Source organism: Mustela putorius, unplaced genomic scaffold, assembly GCF_011764305.1.
Source record: "Mustela putorius furo isolate JIRA1106 unplaced genomic scaffold, ASM1176430v1.1 tig00000174_pilon_pilon_pilon, whole genome shotgun sequence".
Lineage (NCBI taxonomy): Eukaryota > Metazoa > Chordata > Mammalia > Carnivora > Mustelidae > Mustela > Mustela putorius.
In genome coordinates this window covers 5,745,459-5,767,994 of record NW_025421304.1, presented here as the reverse complement: position 1 = coordinate 5,767,994, position 22,536 = coordinate 5,745,459, and positions in this window count along the sequence as shown.

Sequence of the window (22,536 nt, the reverse complement as noted above, 5' to 3'; positions counted from 1 at the left end):
TTTACAGTTCTGGAGGTTGCAAAATCCAAAATCATGATGCTATAAAGATTTGGTTAATGGGGAGTGCCTGCTTCCTCTCTGATGACTGTCTTCTCATTATAACCTCACATGGTGGAAGGGGCAAGTATGTCTCCAGGGTCTCTCTGAAGAACACTAATCCCATTCATGAGGGCCCCACCCTCAGGATCTAAGCACTTAATACATCATATCCTTGGGATTTAAGATCTCAACATATGAATTTTGGGGAGATGCAAACATTCAATCTGTGTAAATATCTTCTTCCTGTGAAACATTCACCCCTTGTTTTAGCCTTCAAAGACTTCACCAATTATCCTTATCTAAACTATTGCATTCTTTTCTTAATATTGTGCTTTTCTAATTTTAACATTTATTTAATATTTAATAGTTTACATTCTTCTCCACAGAATAATATTACTATGAATTATTTCCTTTTAATTACTTGTATTATAAACCATCCCCGTCATTATTTTTGATACTAAGTTTTCACTGCTTTTGGAGAATGAGAGCCCTTGTAAACTTAGTTTTGTGTTGTTTTGACATTCTCATCCTTCTTTAAGGACTTTCATCTTTTCTAATTATTTGCATGCTCTAGAGTTTCCATTCCTTTTACTTTCCATTTCTTTGTGCCTTTATATTTAAAATGCATCTGCTTTAGATAACATATCATTTGATATTGCTTTTTTAAAATTCTTTCTGACAATCTCCTTCTTTTAATTGGAGTGTTTAGTCCTTTATAATTAACATAATTATGTAAGTTCCTTCAGTTGAATTGTGAAACTTAAATTTTCCATTTTACTTTCTCTTTTTTCCTTCTGGTTTTGTTCTTTTGGTCTCCCCTTTTTTGTCTTCTTTTGGTTTAGTTAAATATATTTTTTGGCTTTATTTCTTATTTTTATTGAATTTTATTGAATTTGATATTTTTACTCTTTGCTCCAGGTACTGAGATATATATCTTAAAGTTTTATAGTGTACTTAGAGTTAGGTTTTGTGTTTTCCTGTGTTTTCCACTCTGTCCTTTATGTTACAGTTGTCATGTGTGTGTGTGTGTGTGTGTGTGTGTGTGTGTGTCAGGATATACATAATTATAATGTGCATGTATATGCATACAGTTACACAGTCTTGTAAATCCCACAATTCAATGTTCTATATTTTGCACACAATAGACTTATGTTTCATTTTGGTTTTAATTAAAAGTAGAAAGACTTTTACAACTACATAATTGCCACTTATGGTACTCTTCATCTAGTGTTATTTACCTTTGACCCAGAGAATTTCTGTTGGCATTCCTGCTATTGGTTTGTTAGTAAGCAATTCTCTTTGTTTTAAATTATCTGGAAATGTCTTCATTCCATCTTCACACTTGAAAGACATTTTCTTTTTCTTTTCTTTTTGGGAAGGACATTTTTACTGGACAAAGTATTCTATATTGAGAGGTTTTTTTTTTTTTTCCTTTCAGTATTTTAGATATATTATTCCATTTTCTTCTGGCTTCCAGAGCACCTGGCCTTAAGGCAGCAGTTATTGACTTTGTTGCTCTCTTTTATATAATGCATCCTCCTATAGATAATGTGTTTTGAAGATTTTTTTTTCTTTATTTTAGATTTTCAGTACTTTGACTATGGTGTGCTTACATGGGATTTTATTTCTTTGCTTTTGCTTGAGGTTTGCTGAGCTTCTCAAAGCAGAGTCTGTCTTTGACCAAATTTAAAAAAAAAAAAAATGGGTGAATTATTTCTTCAAATATATTTTTGTCACATTTTCTGAGTTGTCCTATTCTGGGATTCTAGTTACTGGTATGTTAGATCTTTTTGCAGACCCCTCAGAATCTGTTGGTATTTTTAGTTGTTTCCTTGTTTTTAGATTGGCTAATTTTTATTGATATATCTTCAAGTTTAATAATTGCTTTATCTATCATCACTAACATACTGCTTACCACACTGTGAATTTTGTCTTTTCTTCATTTATTGATGAGAAAATCAGTGCAATAGAAGCTGCTTCACCATTACTAGAAGCATAATTCTCCTGGGGAAAAAAAAAAAAAAAGGATGTATTATTTTGAATGCAATTCACTTTTAGTGTTGAAAATATTATGAGGAACATAGAATTCTTGCTTGATGTTCATTTTCTTTCAGCACAGAAACAGAATTTTATTTGTTTTCTCATTTCTTTCTTTCTTTTTTTTTCCTCTTCAGAAGTCAGTTGTCAATGTCACTGCTACTCCTTTAAAGATAATCTCTTGGGGCGCCTGGGTGGCTCAGTGGGTTAAGCCGCTGCCTTTGGCTCGGGTCATAATCTCGGGGTCCTGGGATCGAGTCCCATATCAGGCTCTCTGCTCAGCAGGGAGCCTGCTTCCTCCTCTTTCTCTCTCTCTGCCTGCCTCTCTGCCTACTTGTGATCTCTCTCTGTCAAATAAATAAATAAAATATTTAAAAAAAATAAAGATAATCTCTTGTTTTACCTGGATTTTAAAGGATTTTTTGCCTTGGTTAATTCTTCAGTCTTATTATTAGATGCATAAATGTTTTTTTTTTTTTAATGTATATCCTCTTTGACATTTATTGGCCCTCCTGAATATACTTGATGCTTTTCATTAGTTCTAGAAAATTCTCAGACATTATCCCTTTAGATGCTTCTGCCATATTGTCTCTTGTCTCCTTTGATAACTCCAATTAAATATATATATTAGACTTCTCACTGTATCATCTATCCCCCTCTTATTATTTTGTTTTTCTATCATTTGGTCCTATCCTATCCTAAAATACCCTATCCTAGACCCATTAGTACATATTTCTGTATATTTCTTTTGATATGTCCTCCTTTTTACTAATTTTCTTTTTAGCTGAATGCAATTTGCTCTAAAACTTATCCACTGAGTTCTTAATTTCAGTTGTATTTATTCTTCTAGAATGCCTCATTTTATTATGCTTTGTCATTTTAAAGAAATTCTACTCTGTAAAATTTTTAAATCCTGTTTTTTTCCTCTTTGAACACAGGAATGTAATTATTAACAATATTATTTTTAAAGCTGTGTCTTCGTTAGTATTTTGATTTTTTCGTGCGTCCATGGATCTGTCCTATTGTCTGGTTTCTGCTAGTTTCCTTTCATATTGTTTTGCCATGCAATAAAACACAATTTCTTCTTTTTCCTATGCTAGGCATACACTGAGCGCTATTTGTGACCACACTTGACACTCACATCAGCCCTATTGTCACTCCCATTTTGCAAGTGAGGAAACTGATGCTCAATGACACTGAGTAACCTCTCAAATCCATGCAGATATAGGTAGATTTCCTGAAATTCAGACCCATATCTGTCTGCCTTTAGAGCTACATGCTCTTTTACCCCATGGCTACTTGAGCTGATGAAACCCTATTTTCTCAACTGAAAACAAACCCAACCATTGACAAGGATGGGTATGGCCGTCAACTCCAGTGTTAGCTCCTTTCTCAAGTCCCCTTTTCATTCTGAATATGCAGTACGGCACTGGCTGTGAGCTGTTTTCGGTCTATGACCTGAAGCTGGACAGCTGGCTCCCTTCGTGATGTGTGTAAAATAGAAGAAGCAGCAGTTTTATGATCATTTTAGGGAGGCTTCTCAGAGATTTAAAGCTGAGCAGTGGTGAGGTGCCTATCACCTTCTGCTAAGGCAGAAGGCAGCCAGGAACAGTCAGCATAACAGACCCTGGGGCTTTCTTTATTGCCACACATTCTAAATCGTCCCTGTGTAAGCTCTTAAAAAATAATAGATAAAATTGATTAAACATTGTGTGCTTATCACTATTCCAGAACTTCACATTTAAAATGCCTTTAGCCAAATAACAATATTATGATGTAAATTGTATTCTGATTGACATTTTAAAGATGAAGAAACCAAGGTGCAGAGAGGTTATGTATCTTTCCTCAAATGGCTCAGCTATTCAGGGTTAGGCACAAGGCTCATTCAGAGAGTCTTATCCTGTACCCCACGCTCTTTTTTTTCCCCCTAATTTAATTTAAATTCAATTAGCCAACATATAGTACATCATTAGTTTCAGATGCAGAGTTCAATAATTCATCAGTTGTGTGTAACACCCAGTGTAGAGTCCACACTCTTAACCACACTCTTACTCAATGCAGTAATTAACTGCATTGTAAGCTAGTTCCTTTTTTTTTTTTTTTAAGATTTTATTTATTTATTTGACAGAGAGAGAGAGAAAGAGCATAAGCATGGGGAACAGCAGACAGAGGGAGAAGCAGGCTCCCCAACAGAGCAGGGAGCCCAATGTGGAGCTTGATCCTAGGACCCCAGGATTACGACCTGAGCTGAAGGCAGATGTTTACTGAGCCACCCAGGTGCCCCTAGCTAGTTCCTTTTTGTGTTGGTGGCCTTGGCCTTGTGGTGAGTAGGAAACTGCATAACTGACATAGAAATAAAATACAGGATGTTAATGGTGGGTGTGACAGAGGCCAAGTGTTGGCTTAATTTCAACCCAAGAGCCAGAAGCTCACGAAGGGTCAGTAGTCAGTGGAGAGCCCTAGCAGGTGGACTGTGGGGGTGAATTTCCAGCCATAGCAGGTTGCACCCCAGCACTAAAAGGAACATTAAAATGGCCAGCAGTGTAGGTCACTGCTGAGATGGTGTGAAGTAACAGCTGGCTCCACCAGGAAGGCTGAGCCCAAATTTCTACTTAGCCCTTGCCAACAAAAATGCATGTTTCTTCAAAGATGCCTTTTACTTACAGATTTTAAATAATGTTTGATAAAAAAAAATATGAGTGCTCTCACTCAGAATCTCTGATGCAATAATTCTTCCATATATAGATAAACATGTCAGAAGAGATTAAAGCCTTTTATTTGTGAAGGATCTCAGGATCTGGGTAATTTTTTACCCTTATTAAGGATGCTGTTTATTATTTATTCATATTTTTCCCCTTAATTTCCCTTGTTCTCTCTTTCTTTGTTTATTTTTGTCATGGGCTTGTGGGCTACCTTGAGTTCCCTTCAGCTGAAAATTGTCACTCAGTTATTAATTCCAGTGGGTGGTGGTCCTATGCCCAATGGGCCTAGCTTGGCTCCTGAGTAATGGTTAAAAATGCCTTATGGGTGAGCTGCTCAGGGTCCTGTCCTAAGCTGAGGGTGTCTGTCTGAGAGCGCAGACTTAGGCCAGCCAGGACCAACAGTCTAAAGGCTGGGGACCTGAAGGGAGTTGCTTTGTCCAAAGTTAGCGCATGGAATCAACAGCTGGCTCTCTCAGAGGGTGTCACTCTGCTTGGGACCTCCTGGCTTCCCTGGCTTTGTCATGTAGAATCTTTGTGGGGCCTGGCCTAGCTGATAGTTGATTCTCAGACTCTGGTGCTCCAGTCTTTCCTAGCTCTAAAAATTGAGATTAGCATAAAAGTTAAATTTGGGCCTGTCTACACTCTGACGGTTCTCACTCTGCCAGACACACTGACACCAGCTTAAGGCCATGCTGGAAAATCTAGGCTGAATGTCCTACAGATTCCTGGCTTGTTTCAGACCTCTTGCCTGGCTCTAGGTTAAGCAGACCCTTGTATGGGAGAAGTATGGATACGGACTGTCCATGAAGTGAGTGGAGAGGAAAGCAGCAAGTCCAGGAGAAGAGACAGCAGTCTGGGAGTCTGGACATTCATGTCTTGGCTTGCCCCTGAATGAACTCCACAACTCCTCAAATCCTGAACTACTGGAGCTAAGAGGGCATCTCTTATCTTGCCACATGAGGAAGAAGAGCAATGAAGCCAAATGGGCATATACATTAGTGTGTAACAGATCTGGACTCACCAGCCTGTTCCTGTTCCTCACCCGGTGACTTGGGTCAAACCACTTCAGTGTCTTGCTGTGTAAAATAGAGTTGATTATGCCTGCTCTCAACCCAAGTGTGTCTTCCCAGGGCCCTTAAGATAATATTTCTTTGGATTTCCAGCATGATCCTGATGCACATATGGACCCACACACATGGTCTTGACATGGAACCCCAAAGAACAAAAGCACATCAAGGGAGCAAAGATGGGAACTGACATCTTCTCTTCCTCTTGCAAATCTGTGATGCGGCCGCTAGTTCTCAGGTGAGAACCCTGAGACATCGTGAGGCTGTGAGCTCAGACAGGACAGGGAGTTACTTAGAAACTCAATGTCTAACACACAGTAGGGTCTCAATACGGGTGTTTGTTGGGTGGAAGAAGGAACATGATGACCCTGCTCAGCCTGCACTTCAGTGAGTCAGCTGTCTGCCCCCCTGGTGGGCATTCAGTGCTGATGAGAAACTTGGTAACACCATGGCCTTTGTTCTGTAGTTACTTTTCCCCAGGGTGGGGTTGGAGGTGGGGTGCTTCCTGACCTCCTGAAATTTCACAGTCACTGGTATGAAAACCGATCCTTTGCTGCCTCACTCCCTGGCAGGTGGCGACGGATGCCTTTCACCATTTATGAAAAAAAAATGTAAATGGCGACAAAACCTATTTTTATAATGTTTTTATCTATTCTGTGACTGACATCAATAACACATAACAGTTCCATTGACATCGTATCGCATCCAATGGGCCCAGTGACCTGATTCAATGTCAGTGGAAAAGCCTCGTACATCATCTCTGTGGCTGAATTGCAACAGATCCATTATTGACGCTTCAACCCCACGAGTGCCCCAGAAGTGATGCCAAGTCCATTTCAAGGGTTTGCCTCCTTCCCAATCTTCGTTTGTCATAACGCTCTTCGCTCTCTGACCATGGACATCCCCTTTAGCACATCCCTTGAAATCAGGCCACTCCCAATGTGCTTTTAGACTTGACAGTTCTCGAAGGGTGGGACAGGTTTGTGTGTGAGGCCATGTTAACAGGGCTCACAGTAGGAACACAGTATGAATGAATGAGAGAAGGAAGGAAGGCAGAGGAGAGGAGAGGGCAGAAAGCGTGTGTATGCCTCTCAACTAATCTAAGTGTTTCCTGTGCCTGGCCCCCAGGTCCTCAGAGCTCTGAAGGCTTAAGTCAGGCCACTGGAGGAACAGAAGTTGTTAGTAGGACAACATAGCAAGGCTTTAGAATGCTTCTGCAAAGCAGGAAAATGCTGTGCCTCAGTCTTTAGCCTCAGGACCTCAGGACCTGGAAGCTGGCCAGCACCTGAGGAAGATTAGAAGCCACCTGTCCAGGCGCCTGTGCTGGTCCACGGTGAAGGGCCTCGATCACCACGCCCACCCTTGCCTCCCCTCTTCTCAGCTACGCAAAATGAGAATGAACGTGGAGTCCACAGTCTTAGATGGGCTTAAGCCAGCCCTTACTAATATTGCAATATATTTGTCATTTGTCTCACTGGTAAGCCTGTTTAGTAGTCAAAACTGTAGAAAATTGAATATACACTTACTGTATAAAAATGATATGCTTGGTTAGTGATAGTTTAGAAGAAATAAGTACATCTATCATAGAAGAGCAGGCTGTCAGTTCTTTATATGTAAGAAAAATATTGAACACAAATGTGATAAATGTTGGGCACCGTTCACAAAAGTTGTCTGACAAAGTTGGTTTGTAATAAGTTCTTCCAAGCAAAGAGGGAGGTGCAAGAAGAAGAGAGGGAATGGGGAGAAGAAAACAGGAGAAAATGGATAGTGGAGTGGAGAGAGAGAGAGAGAGAGTGAGATACAGGAAGAGCTCTAAAACAAATCAGAGGGAAGGACACCCGAGGCTGCCCTAGCTCTGATATCACAGCAGCCTATTGACTGCCCATCCTTTGCCAACAGGAGCTCAGACAGAGAGGGTAGATCTGCTGGGGAAGATTCCACGCCACAGGAAATTGCTGATGGCCACCCAGCGTCCCAAAGCCACCAGGGTTGTAGCTGAGGTGGACTTCACTGTGGCCCGACGATGAGGGGGAGGTAGACTGAGATAAGCAATTTGAACTAATGATTAGAAAGTCGATCCATAAGGAGGTTCCAGGTGGGGACTGCTGAGTGTTCCAGCTGGGGAATCGGGGGCAGGGATGGAGGCCGAGGTAGGGCTTTCAAGAGCGAGCCCCGCCTGCAGTGCTGGGCCATGGGACCCAGGTGGGGTCACTGTCTGGGAAGGGCACGGGAACGTGAGGAGGTCATCGGAGCCATTGTTCTCAGGATCTGGAAGGATAGTGAGTGTGGTGGAAGAGGACAGAGCAGGAGAGAGGCTCATTCCTGGAGGAAATGGAAAGTGGCTGAGCCATGAGACCTGGGTGCACAGCAAGCATTTCCGGTGGCCAGGAGTCCATGGTGGAGAGCATCTGTGTTCATCTGGCTGGGTCTGAGGGAGCGTGAACTGGAGAGCAGCAGCCCAGAGATAAAGGGAGTGGGAAAGCTGGTTGTTAGCATCTCGGCATGTGGGTGGGGCTTGAAATCAAACTCAAACTGGCTCCCCTGGGATTCAGTGCATAAAGGGAACTAGACAGAGTGAGGGCTGACGTGTAACACAGTAGCAGCCCGTGGAGACCAGGAAGGGACTCTGGCCCCCAGGAGATTCTAGCACATCTTCCTCCTCCACTCCACTCCACTGTCCGCCAGCTGCTCTCACCCTGTCTGGTGTCTTTATATGGGCAGACTCTCAGGGCATGGCCCGAGGACTGGCCTGGTGGGGGCGAGGGCCAGGGAGGAGGGTGGGGATCTCTTCTGACCAATGCCTCTCACACTTTGGTGAAAGAGCTATGAGTGTTCTCCTTAGTTTCCTGGTATTTTTTTTTTTTTTTTGAACTTGAGCCACTACTTAGATGAATAGTACTACCTTCCAGGAATTGTTTGAAGCACTTTATAGATATTATCTCACTTCTACTATCAGAACAGCCTTAAATTCAGCAGGTACCAGAGCTGTAGAGTTGTCCCTATTTTACAGAGGAGGGTACTAAGGCAGAGGAGAGTGTAAGCAGTGTGATAATCAAGTCATCCAGCTAGTAAGTGGCGGAGGCGGAATTTGAACCCAGTCAACACCCTGTTGCTCCGGGTATCACTCCCCTCCCCCGACGCGCCCTCAAAAACATGCCAGTAATTCTCTGGAGAGAATCCGTGTGTTCATGGAGAGCATTGGTACTCTCTTGTCTGTTCCATTCTGGAGCTCACCTTCCCCGGAGCTGCGACAGGAGAGAAGGAAGGCAGGGGTTGGGTAAAAGAAAGTTACCCCAGTGGGGTTGGGAGGTCAGGGCTTCACCCAGCTTGGACAGCTCTAAACTTTATAACCCTGGATTTATATTCACGGTTCTCAACTCCACATTCCTCCTCATTTTCAGAGAAGCCTTTTGCGTGAGGCACCAGAGATGGGCCAGCTTGGTCATGCTCCATGGTCATCACAAGTACAGGCCAGAGAGCAGGGCTAAGCGGTCATTTAATAAAAGCCCAGCTCTTATTGAGAAGGTTTGTCCTCAACAAGGACTCCTTCCTTGTCCCTCGATCCAGCTGAGCGTGAAATCTGGTATCTTTGGGCTTACTGGTTGGTTCTATGACCCAACAGTTTTTGTTTTTGTTTTAATTTAAGATACAGGCGATTCATACCATGCAATACATGGAGTATGAAGTCCTCTCTGACCAATGTATCTAGAGGGAGGTCACTGTCCCTTGGTGACTGGTGGATCTTACTGGATGACAGCTGGCCACTTCCCCATCAGACCAGATGGCGATGATACCCACTTCTAAGCTTGACAATTTACAGTCCAATTCTGTGGGGGAAATTCATTCATAAGAGGGTAGCATTTGAGGGTTGATCCTCAGTAAACCTAAGGAGCCAGTGAACTGAGCTATATGCCCATAGACATGCAGCTCAAGGTCAAGAGCCCCATTGCTTGGTACTGTGCAAGGCAAGAGGAAATGATTGCCTCTCTTTATTGGCATGTTCAAGGCTTTAACTAATTGCGGGAGCAAAGGTTGGAATGTGAGGCATGGTATCAAGCAGAAGGAATACATTTAGGGCCAGGGAAAGTTTTTGGGTTTGGGCCCAGCACAGATGATGGGTAGATTTTCTTTAATGCTTTCCTGGCAGCTTTGGAATACAAACCCCTTCAGAGTGCACAATGATGCAGCCAGGACATAGCAGTCTGGGCACAGAGTTATAAACATATCCCAAGGCTAGGTGACTGTAGGATGCTCAGGGAAGGACTAGGTGAGGACCAGCTCTGAGGGACATAGAATCCAGTGGTTTAGTCCTCCAGCCAGACCTCACCCAAGTTTTGGCATCCTGTTCCTTTGGGCAGAAATCCCAGCAGGTGAGAGATCAGAGCTGGTTGACAATCCTACATATGCTCAGCTTGGGGCTGTCCAAGGAAAAGACCCAGTTAACAGTTGCTAACTGGGTGAACAGAATCTACTGGGAAGCTTGGAGAGGCCATTCCTTGAGGATGCAAACATGTGAGTCTTGAAGACGTGAGTCTGCTTTGCTTGATACCACGGCCAAGATGTGTCAAAGCCATGCCAATTCGAATTTGGGGTCATTGATCTGGAGATGAGAGATACACACCAAGGTGAATCATTTCATTCAGTAATAGAGCTCCCTTCATTCCATTTGTAAGGTTATATATTTTGTCAGGTTATGTTTTTCAAAGAACTGACATGATCATTAATGAGGTATGATGGATCCTGGTATGAATGAACTCCGGGCCAAGCCTGCAGGAAAACAGGCGGGAAACAGAGAGTAGAAGATGGGAGGGAGGAGGCCCGGAGGAGGAGGACACAAAGGGAGCGCAGCCTTCCCCAGAGCCCGACAGTGCTGGCACCCTGATTTCTAGGCTCCGGAACAGTGTCTGTGGTTTAAGCCACCCCGTCTGCAGTATTTGGTTATGGCAACCTGAGCTAAGACAGGTGGGGATTTAAATATATGTATAGAAATATCTGCTGTGTTTCACAGGCTGTCCTGTCTCCACTCTTTATTAAGATCGTGTATATGCACAGGTCTGTTTCTGGATTCACTCTTCGGTTCTACTGCTCTATTTGTCTATTCTAGTGCCAATGTGACTCCCTTTTCATCAAAGTGAGATTTAAACATATTTTGGACAAATCCTCCTCTCCTCCCTCTCTTTTATTTTTAAACATTTGCATTTTCTTGGCTCTTCTTACACATGGACTCTTCTATGTAAATATTAGAATCAGCTTGTCAATTTCCTTGAAGTCTCTTATATGTCTTTTGATAAATTCCAGGCTAAATTCATAGATTTATTTTGGGAAAATTACTAGATTTTCAATGCTGAGTCCTGCCTTTCCTGCACTCTGTATATGTCTCCCCTATTCTAGTCTTTAGCTCACATTCTCAGGACTTGCCTGGCGCAGGTCTACCTTCTAACAGATTTCTGTATTTCTGTTTCTCTGACTTCTTGTACTATCTTATATATGTATCTGTACTCTCTTACCTTCAGCTATTGTTACTCCCATATGACTGGGGAGGATATAGGCACCCATAGGAATTTAGTGACCTATTTAGAGTTACAAAACAAATGACAAACCAAGACCAGAACTCAGGTCATTTGACATTTCTCCTGCTTCAGATCTAGACCACAACTGGGGAGCTATCAGGATGTTGTGGCTAACTTCTTCACCCAATAGCTTATCTCCACTCCCATACCAATCTTTTGCTGAACTCTACAAGCTACAACATGGCTACTTTATATTCAGATGACTTCCCATGAGGTCAAGACATCCATTCATAGGTTCACTAAATGCTTCCTGAATGCAAATTCAATACTATGCACTAGATACTCCAAAAGAGATTTTTAAAAGTCCCCGGCCTAAGGATATTCACCACAGTCAGATGTGTGCACCCATGTTTTCACAGATGTCGTAGGGAAGGAGAGTGTGTCTGGGTATATCTGTGCATTGATTTGCAATGTGTTTTTTTGTCTGGGAGGGGGACCATTTACAAAGGAGCTGGGAAGCACACTGTAATCTCAGATATTGACCAGCCTGGCCCAGCCCCTTCTTGTAGACTCAGTTTAGCCCCTAAGGACAGAGATGTTGTAGATCCTGCCAGATTGAGTCCTCTGAGTCATGCTGGACCCAGAAACACTGCCTTGTGACCAGGTAACAAGCACAAACCAGAGTAGGTAGCTTAGCAGCCATGCCCTCTACTCTGGGCAGCAACACCCATATTTTCCCAGTAGCTATGAGCATCTCACAATAACTATGAGCATCTAGCTCCCCCCATCGAGGGACTTCCATGCTAAAGCAGACAAGTGTGAAGAAAGCCCTCCTTGATTTTCATGCCTTGGAGACATCAAACAATAACTCACTTGACTATTGGCTCTTGGACCCACGTGCTTGAAGTGAAGTGTCCTCCAGCCTCAGGGACAAATTATTTGCCACTTTTCATGTGATCTGTTGCCCACAGGCAGAACTGCCTGGGGATATCTATGCCACTGTATTTGTGAATCACTGATTTACAACAGACCTCAGGCAAAATTCATCACACAATTTATATCTCTGTACCTTTCTTACTTTTATTTACTTAGTGTTTTTTTTTTGAAATTGACCCACATTTGACTTTGACTTTTTGAAAGAAAAAAATTGTGGGTAACATAAAATAAAAACAGGGCTAAAGCGTACATTGGTACATGGTGTCACAGGGACCTGGAGGAGCTGGAAGGCCAGAGGGTCCCAGAGAAGAGGGTTCAAAGTGAGAGAAAAGGCTGGGGAGAGGTGGCAGGCCTCAGAAAGCAGGAGGGAAGGTAGAGCCAGCCTTGGAATGTAACAGAATACACTCTGGAGGCTGAACCTGACGCAGGAGTGAGGAGAAGGGGTGGGAGGTAACGGGAGACTAGAGTGAAAGAACCTATGGAAGGCCAATTGATAAGAGGCTGCTGGGGCATGGAACTTGGCCCTCAGATAAAGTGTTGACGAATGAACCATTGGAGGATATGGACATCAAATTGATGTTGAAACCTATGGTAGGGTTATGGGAGGATTAAAAGGAGGAAGCTGAATGGTGAATGAGAGTTGATGAGGGACATCAATAGACAAGTAGAGTGGTCAGGAGAGGTCCTGTATCTCCTCAGACAGATCTTCCTGGAGAAAAACTGACCAAGCTGAACACGCCAGGCCCTTCCATTGATCCTAGACCAAGGCAGAGAACCCATTGTCTCAGACAGAGAGAATGGGAGCTCCCATGAGCAGTCAAAGCCAGTAGTGATTTTATTCAATTTACACATACCAGGACAACAGGCACTGATGAAAAGTTATTGGTAGCAAAGGGAGCATCATAAAACTGATTATGCCAAGCAAATCACTATGAGGATTCCTTTCCATTCCACACACAGAACACTGTGTGTGTGTGTGTGTGTGTGTGTGTGTGTGTGTGTTTGGGGATTGGGGTTGTAGATGCATAGGGCTTTCAGGACAATAAAAACAGGAAATGTCTGCTGGTGTCCGGGGACTAGAAATGCAAGGATGGGTGACTTCAGCCAAGCCTTAAGAGCAACCATGCCCTGACAGCCTGGTGTTCAGCTGCTTCCCCGGGTGAAGAGAAGATCACTCCAAACCACAGTTTATTCAACCACTGTTTACTGGCTCCCTGCTCTGTGCTGCCAGGAGCTGTGCAGGAAGATAGATAGACACCCTATTGAACCCCAGACCGACAGAACTGTTGTGTCGAAGAGTGACCATCCCAGTGCAAGAGAACAGAATAATACATACATAAAAGAAAAAGTTAAAAAGAAGAAATCAAAAGAGGATCTTGTAGAGAGTGCTTGCAAGGGTGGGAGGTAGAATACTCAGGACAGAACTCTCGGAGAAGGTGAGAATGCTGGCATGTGAGCTGAGCCCGGGGTATGTGTTCAGTTTGTGCAAAGGCCTGGAGGTTGGAAAGACACGAAGAAGAGCACAATAAAAGACAGGACCAAGGTTAATCCCCAGGATTCCAGTGTGGACCTGTAAAGTTTCAGGTGCTTTTTTAAAATCTAAGAGGCAAGGACCTGCATGGCTCAGTCAGTTAAGCGTTTGTCTTCGGCTCAGGTCATGATCTCAGGGTCCTGGGATCAAGCCCCACATTGGGCTCCCTGCTCAGGGAGGAGTGTGCTGCTCCCTCTCACTCTTCCTCTGTACTCTCCTTCCCTCTCTGTCTCTCAAATAAATGAATAAAGTCTTTTAAAAAAATAATAAAAATAATAAAATCCCCTAACAAGTGTTCTAGGCATGCAAATATGGTTTGATATATAAAAGTCAATTAATATAATAAACCATATTGACAGACTAAAGAAGGAAAAACATATGATCATATCAATCAATGCAGGAAAAGCATTTGGCAAACTCTTATGGCCATTTATTATAAAATATTTTGGGAACTAGTAGTAAATAAAAACTTCCTCAACATGATAAACCTATAGCTAATATCATACTAGTGGTGAAAATTATGCCTCCATCAGAAAGGAGCAACATCAGAAAGGAGCAACATGTTGTAGCAACATGCATGGGACTGGATGAGATTATGCTGAGTGAAATAAGTCAAGCACAGAGTCAACTATCATATGGTTTCACTTATTTGTGGAGCATAACAAATAGCATGGAGGACAAGACGAGTTAGGAGAAGGGAGTTGGGAGAAATTAGAAGGGGAGGTGAACCATGAGAGACTGTGGAGTCTGAAAAGCAATCTGAGGGGTTTGAAGCAGCAGGGGGTTGGAGATTGGGGGAACCAGGTGGTGGGTATTATAGAGGGTGCATGGAGCACTGGGTATGCAAAAATAATGAATACTGTTATGCTGAAAATACATTAAAAATACAAATAGAAAAATAAATAAATAAATAAAATTTTTAAAAAATTATATTGAATATAAAGATGTTAAAAAAAAAAAAAAAAAACCGGAATGTCTCCTCTACAAGAAATGGAAACAAGATAAGAATATCTACTCACATAGCTCCTATTCAAGATTGTACTAGAAGACCTAGCTAGTGAAATAGGCAAGAAAAAGGAATAAAAACTTGCCTATTGGGAGGAAAGAAATAAAAATTTTCATATTCTCAGGCAATATGTCTAGATAAAAAATCCTAAGAACACCCATCCCTACAAAAATTCACCTTTAGGAGTAAAAAGTTAACCACATTTTCAAGATACAAAGATCAATACCCCCAAATAAATTGTATATCTGTATACTAGCAACACACACTGGAAACCAGAATTTAAAAAACAAGGTTATTTACAGTTGCTACAAAGAAAATTAAATACTTAAATGTGAATCTGGTAAAGTATGTTCAGGATCTTCCTGTTGATGCTGATTAAGAAAATTTTAAAAATCTAACTAATGGAGATGTATACCATGTTCATGAGTTGGAAGATTTTATTTATAGTAAAAATGTCAATTCTCCTCAGACTGGTCTATTAGAATTCCTATCAAGATCTCAGCAAGATTTTGGCAAACAAACTAAAATTTATATAGAAAGGCAAAGGATCTAGAATAACTTAAACTTCAAGAAGTAAAAGATGGGAGGAACCACTGCCTGATATTATTCGTTACTAACTTGGCTGTGTCTGATTTTGGCAGAGGGAGACATGCATAGATCAATTGCACAGGACAGATGACACAGAAATAGACATACTGAATATGCCCAAATTATTTTCAACAAAGGTGTAAAGGCAATTCAGGAGAGGAAGTTTAACATTTTCAAAAATGATGATTGAGCAATTAGACATCTATAGGGAAAACACTGAAGCTCAAGCTAAGTTTCACTTTATATGAAAATTAGATTAAAATGGATCAAGACTTAAATGTAAAATTATACATTTTTTAAGGAAAAAAAGTAGAGCATCCTCAGGCCCTCTGGCTAGGCAAAAAGCTTTAAAACTCTAAAACAAAAGCACAATTGATGAAAGGAAATAATGATAAATCAGACATCATCAGATTAAAAGAACTTTGCCTCTGTGAAAGACAAAAGAAAGAAGAAAACACAAGCTATAGATTGAAAGAAAGCATTAGCAAATCACATATCCAACAAAGATGTCTATTCAGAATGTGTAAGGAACTCTTAAAACTCAGCAAGAAAACCCAAACAGCAATTTGGAATTGGGCAAAAAATACGAACATTCATTTCACCAATGAGTATATACAGATGGCAGAGAGAAAGAGAGACAGAGAGAGAGAGAGAGAGAGAGAGGCTGTTGTGGGGGGGGGCATTCAACATTATTAGCTATCAGAGTAATTAAAATTAAAACTACAGTGAGGTCTCACAATACACCTATCGGAAGGGCTAAAATAAAAAATAATACTATCATATGCTGGTGAAGATGCAGAGAAACCAGAAAAGTCATCCATTATTGGTGAGAATGTAAAAGTGAGTAACCTATTTGGAAAATAGTTTGGCAGTTTCTTATAAAAGTAAACATGCACTTATTATACTACCCACAATTACATTCTTGGACATTTATCCAAGAGAAATGAAAATTTGCATTCTTGGTAAAACCTAAACACGGATAGGAATTAGCAGCTTTATTCATAATAGGAAAAAAACAACAACAAAAAAACCACCCCAAACTCAAATGTCCTTTAATATGAGTGCTTAAACAAATCATGGTATGTACATGCAATGAATTACTATACACTAGTTAACAATGAGAAAAATGATGCACACAACATGCGTGGATCCTAAGGGAATTATAACAAATGAAAAAAAGTCCATCTCTAAAAGATACACACCATTTTTGAATAGCGAAACTATAGAGACGGGTGGTTGGCAGCAGCTAAAGATGCAGGAAGGGGTGGTTTTAATGACGAGGATAATGCAAGGGGGTCCAATGGTCATGACAGCTCTATTTTAAAAGATTTTATTGATTTGACTCAGAGAGAGACAGAGACAGAGAGCACAAGTGGGAGAAAAGCATAGGGAGAGGGAGAAGCAGACTCCCCACTGATCAGGGAGCCTGATGCAGGGCTTGAATTCAGGACTCTGGGATCCTGTCCTGAGCTGAAGGCAGATGCTTAACTGACTACGCTACCCAGGCGCCCCAACGCAGCTCTGTATCTGGACTACAGTGGTGGTTAAAAGAATCTGCATGTGACAGGAGCACACACACGCATGAATGAGTGCATGTAACATGGATGAAATCAATAAAGTCTGTGAGTTATACTAATGCCTATTTCTTGATTTTCAGTTTGTATCGTATTGATACGTTGCCACTGGGGAGAACTGAGAAGTATATGGGATCTCCCTGTATAGTGTTTTCTGTTTGTTTGTTTGAACTCCATGTGAGTCTGTAATTCAAAATGTAAGGTTTTTAAAAATCCAAGACTTAGAGAATACCTCTGTTTTGGTGGGAGAGGCTCCAGGAGAATTACAGATTGGAAAGTTATTAGCATGCTTATATTTTAAACCAAGGGCCTGGAGGAGATCACTCCATGGGTTTGTAAAGGAAGTTTCTGCCTCAACATTTTAAGAACCAGCAAAGGGCAGCCTTGACTAAGGGGTAGAGAGTGACAAATGGGACAAATCCAAGCATGGTAGGGTCTTGATTTATTTCTCAACAATGAAGAGATGTGGACCATTTGTGGGCTCACAAGATACCCAGTAAGTTGCAGAGAAATGACTGCAGTGCTCAGAAGGATGACAGCTGACAAGACTGACAAGCTGTGTCAAGGGAGTGAAATCAATGAAAATCCATATAAACCAGTTGAAAACATAATGGGAGTAACCCTGATGTGGAAAACAATTCTAGATTCTCTAGAAATTAGAGCCTTGAAAGCCTGAGGGGAAATTCTTAGCCAACTAAGTTATATTTTAAGTTTGGGAACCTGAGTATATCCTTGGGACAGAGCTTCCTAAAGAAAATATTTGAATACTCCAGATTTTTTAAAACATTTATTTATTTATTTGATAGACAGGGATCACAAGTAGGCAGAGAGGCAGGCAGAGAGAGAGGAAGGGAAGCAGGCTCCCTGCTGAGCAGAGAGCCCGATGTGGGGCTCGATCCCAGGACCCCGAGATCATGACCTGAGCCGAAGGCAGAGGCTTAACCCACTGAGCCACCCAGGTGCCCCATGAATACTCCAGATTTTTCTGATGTAAAATGTACCACTGAAGTTGAGGTAATGTGGTATGTGATTCAAGGCCCAGGTCCTCCACTGGGCTGCTGTGTGATTTTGAGCAAGTTGCTTTCCCTGTCTGGGCCTGAAGGGGAGAAGTGCCATTTTGCTGCTGTTCTTTTTAGCCCTGTTTCCTCCTAACTAATAGTACACTTCTGCCCTTAGGCATGAGTTAGAAGAGTCCTACCCTTCTACCCCATGTTTTAGAGGTCCCCATTGTTTCTCCTACAGCTATGCTTCTCTCCACAAGACAAGGGGATGTGGCTGAAACCCAGGCCTCCATTTCTGGACCACACCAGCCATGTGGACACCCTGCAGAAATGATCTTGAATCCACTGTCAGGCATACATTTACCTCTTCCTGGTCCAATCTCCCAGGTGTAGACCTGGTTTGGAGTTGTGGCCAAGGATCTGCTGTTTGCAAGCAGTGTGAACAGAACATGAACATGTAGGCTATGTGCTCACATGTATGAGTGAGAGACTCTTCAGGATACAGGAGAGAGTAGAGATGGGGAGGAAGTAGTCTGTACGCTGGTGAGGGGGTGGATCTGGGTACATTCTCCTTATGTAGCCAGAATCCCAAAGCATGTGGGAATTCTAAACTCAAACCCGACCTTATAGGCTGTTATGAAGCTATATTTATCCAGGTAGGAGGATATAACATGTTTTATTTAACAGTTTACCACTTGATTTGTAACATTTAAAAATATCTGTACTCATATGGGGAGACCCATAAGTGTTAGGATTGAGCCTGTGATAGTACCCTTGGGAGGAATGCCCTCTCCTTTGATTATATGCAGTTTTAGGGGGGACAAAGAACCCAGATCTATAACCCTTCTCATATAGAAGAAGCAGAAATCCCTTTAACCCTGTCCAACAGTCTTCCTTGCCTTGTCCTTCAAGTGCCAGTGGTCAGTTATATTTTTTCTTCCTGGACATGGGACTTGGGTGGACTAATTCTGGTTGAATAGATTTAGGTGACATTCATTCTAGCAGGAGTAGATTCTGGCATTAACATCACTTGTTCCCCTTTCATTCTTGCTGTTTAGCCTCATATCCCAGGCTTCTTGTTCCATAGTTGCTTTTGTGTTTTATTTGGCCAGTTGATTTCTGTTGCTTCTTCTTGGCTCTGCTGCTCAGGAGCTCATGTTGCAGAAGCTGCAGAGCTATTCAGCATCCTCCTAGTGATAAGTTCATATTTGTATATGGGAGGTTTCTCAGCTAGTGCTACCCACACAACATGAGTTGTGCGGATTTGGTGGACAAAATGATGGATGAGATATGGCATTGGGCCCAGAGGTAGAGGGAGGAAGCAGATATGTTTAGGACACAGAAGTGGGCCACCGCTGAAGAGTTTCTGGATTTGGCCTTTGTACCAAAGGTAACTCTATGTTCAACATTGCTTAATAGATCCTGGGTGACCCTAAGCCATTCTTCCTGTAGATGAAAAGGACCCAACTTTAGCTGCATCCTTTCATTTAACAATTCAGTTCAGATTAGCACCAGTTTAATGCGTTGGTGGTCACTGGATTCGTCAAGATGAGCATGAATTAGCATCTTCATTCAAGGAACTTGTAGGCCACCCCAAAGCACCTTTCTCTTGCTCTTACTACTTCTAGCAAGAGAGTGTTTGAAATAATCCATACAGTCTGAGATTTACAACACATTTTAAGAATTCCAAAATGTTACCTAATTTTACAAAGTTAATATAGCACTAACAACAACAACAACAAAAACCCCATAATTCCTTTTGACCCATCTTCAGCCTCTTCCTTCAATTCACCCCAACCACAAATATGGAGAGAGGGTGATGCAGTATATAGCCATTTGGCCAAAGCTAAAGTTGTGAATAAAATACTTTCCTGAATTGATGGTAGACAAAACCTCCTCCTTATCGAGCTCTGAGACAGTGTTACTGGATCACAAAGTGGTGGAGGTTGTGTTGTCCTCCCAGTTCTTAACACTGGAGATTCTGGCATTAAGTGGGGGTGGGATGACTGGTAGTGTTGGGGGGAGGGGCATTTGGGGTTTTGATGAGTCTGTTATTTCATACACAGCTCACTATGTTCCTAGCCCCCTTTGCAGATGACAGGAGGTGCTAGACGGTGGAAAGTAAGATGTGTGGTGTTGCAGGCAGAAACTTGATATGGTGTAATTACTGTACATTAAAATAGATGGAATTTGGATATGAAAGCAAAGCAGACCATGTCTTACGTGATGCTGAGAAGGGAGACATCACTCCACTCAGCATGTGTGTGTGTCTGAAAGAGCATCCCAGTCTCTAAAAATGGCACTTGGGCCAAAAAGTCCAAATAAACATCTCATCACTGGGAGTGGGAGGGAAGGAGGCTCTCACCAAGGCAGATGACAGTAGATGTGAATCAGAAACCACACTCATATGAACCATCTTTTGGTTTGAACTTTTATTCAAAAATGAAGAATTGCATTTCTCTTTTCAGAACTGAACCAAAGTCATGCCAATTCCTTTTTTTGGGTGGAAAAAAGCAGTTAAGTCCCCAAGACTTTGCTGAACATCTGTGCCAGTCTAGGTCAAGGGGAAATAGAAGGAAGATGCCACATGCCTAAAGTAGCTTACTAGTTTATTTGGAAGTCCAAAGACCAGAAAAAAATAATTTTTGAAAACACAATTTGTATTTGAGTATTATTATTCATACTTCAACTAGGGAATGTCAAAAAACGAAAGGATCACCTATTTGTAAAAACAAAATGCATTGAAAAGGTTCAATTTGAACTACGCCTTGAAGAATGAAGTGGGTTCAAATAAACAAAGGAAGGGAACACACCATGTGGTTGAGTGTGGGCAACAGCATGAGAAATAGCTCAGAGTGAGTCCTGAGATGGCATACTCTTGCATAGGTAGTGGAAGAAAAGAGGAAGGATACTTTGAGTGATAAAAAGAAAAGGGAAATCAAATGCCAGATAGAGACTTGACAAAATTTACTGATTCCTCAAGGCCCTTATTAACCCTTAGAGCCTATGATTATAAAATGCCCCTGTAAAATAAACACAGATAAAAGCTTCAGAGAGTAGGAGGGAACCACAGAAGTAGCACATGGCAGACTTTTTTGGAGAGAGTACCATAAGAGTAATACTGATCCTCATACTTGACTGTGTTTTGCATTTCTTTTTTGTTAGTCTGTTGATCATAGCACTTTGGCCAGTGGAAAGAGAAAATACAGCATCCTTAATATCTCTTTGTAGCATATTGAATTTTTAGAAAAGAAGATATCAGGCTGGGTGTCCTGCCCACCAGATGGCTAGCTTCCTATGGGTCTGACACTAAATTTCATGACCTCTTTCTCAAGTGGCAGAGCACACACAGATGCCATCAGTGAGGTACACCTGTTAGGGTGATTTTCTAAAACTGCTCTTAACATACATTTAAATATATGAAAGCCATTCCTGGAGGTGAGGCCATTTTGAATGCAAAGTGATCATCATGTCCCTGGTAATCATAGAGCCAGAGAAATATAGGCCAACTAGTTAAGAAGGAACTGGACATAAGCCTGGGCTGCTGATGTCATCACAGGCACTCATGAGTTGAGATAACAATAGATCATGTATTTATACTTGTGTTCCACCTCCCAGATGAGCCCTCACTTTTCTTCTCTCCACTTCATTGAAGACTTCACCATGTTTGACTTAGGGGAAATGAAGAATAGAGAATAAGCAGGCCTGTGGAAAACCACTTGGCAGGCTTCCTGTTCAAAGTGGCATCCGGGTAGGACACCATGATTTAGCTCCACTGCCAGCCCCATCTCTCTCTCTCTCTCTCACATACACACACATACACATATACCACAGTTCTGCCTGAGTACTGATGAAGACAAACGGGGAAAAATAGGAATGTCACACCATCACCCAAAACAGAAGCCGATGGTCAGACAAATGGGTAAAACACAACTATAATGACATCTTTAACTTGCTTTTGTTTTTGACAGCTTAAATGGGGGGGGGGTGAGAATCTCAATCATATAACATTTTACCTTATAGTAAATATGCCTTATTTCTTATCATCCATATATGTATTAAAAATTAATCTTATATTAGTCAACAAAAAGTACCTAGAGGGCACATGATACAATGAGCACCGAGTATTATATGCAACGAATGAATCTTTGAACATAATATCAAAAACTAATGATGTACTATACCTTGGCTAATCGAATTTAAGTAAAAAAAAAAAAAAATAGAAATCTATGTTTCACACCTAACTGAAGTAAGATTAAAGTAATAACTAATGACAAATATTAAAAAAAAAAAACAACAATAATGGGGTCCCTGGGTGGCTCAGTGAGTTAAGCATTTGCCTTTGACTCAGATCATGATCTCAGGGTCTTGGATTGAGCCCTGCATTGGGCTCCCTGCTAAATGGAGAATCTGCTTCTCCCGTGGTGCTCTTCTTCCCTTTCTCTCTCAAATAAATAAACAAATAAATAAATAACAATAATAACAATTTAAGATTAAATAATACTCCTTCAAATACCTATTTGTCAAATAAAAACTCAACATTTT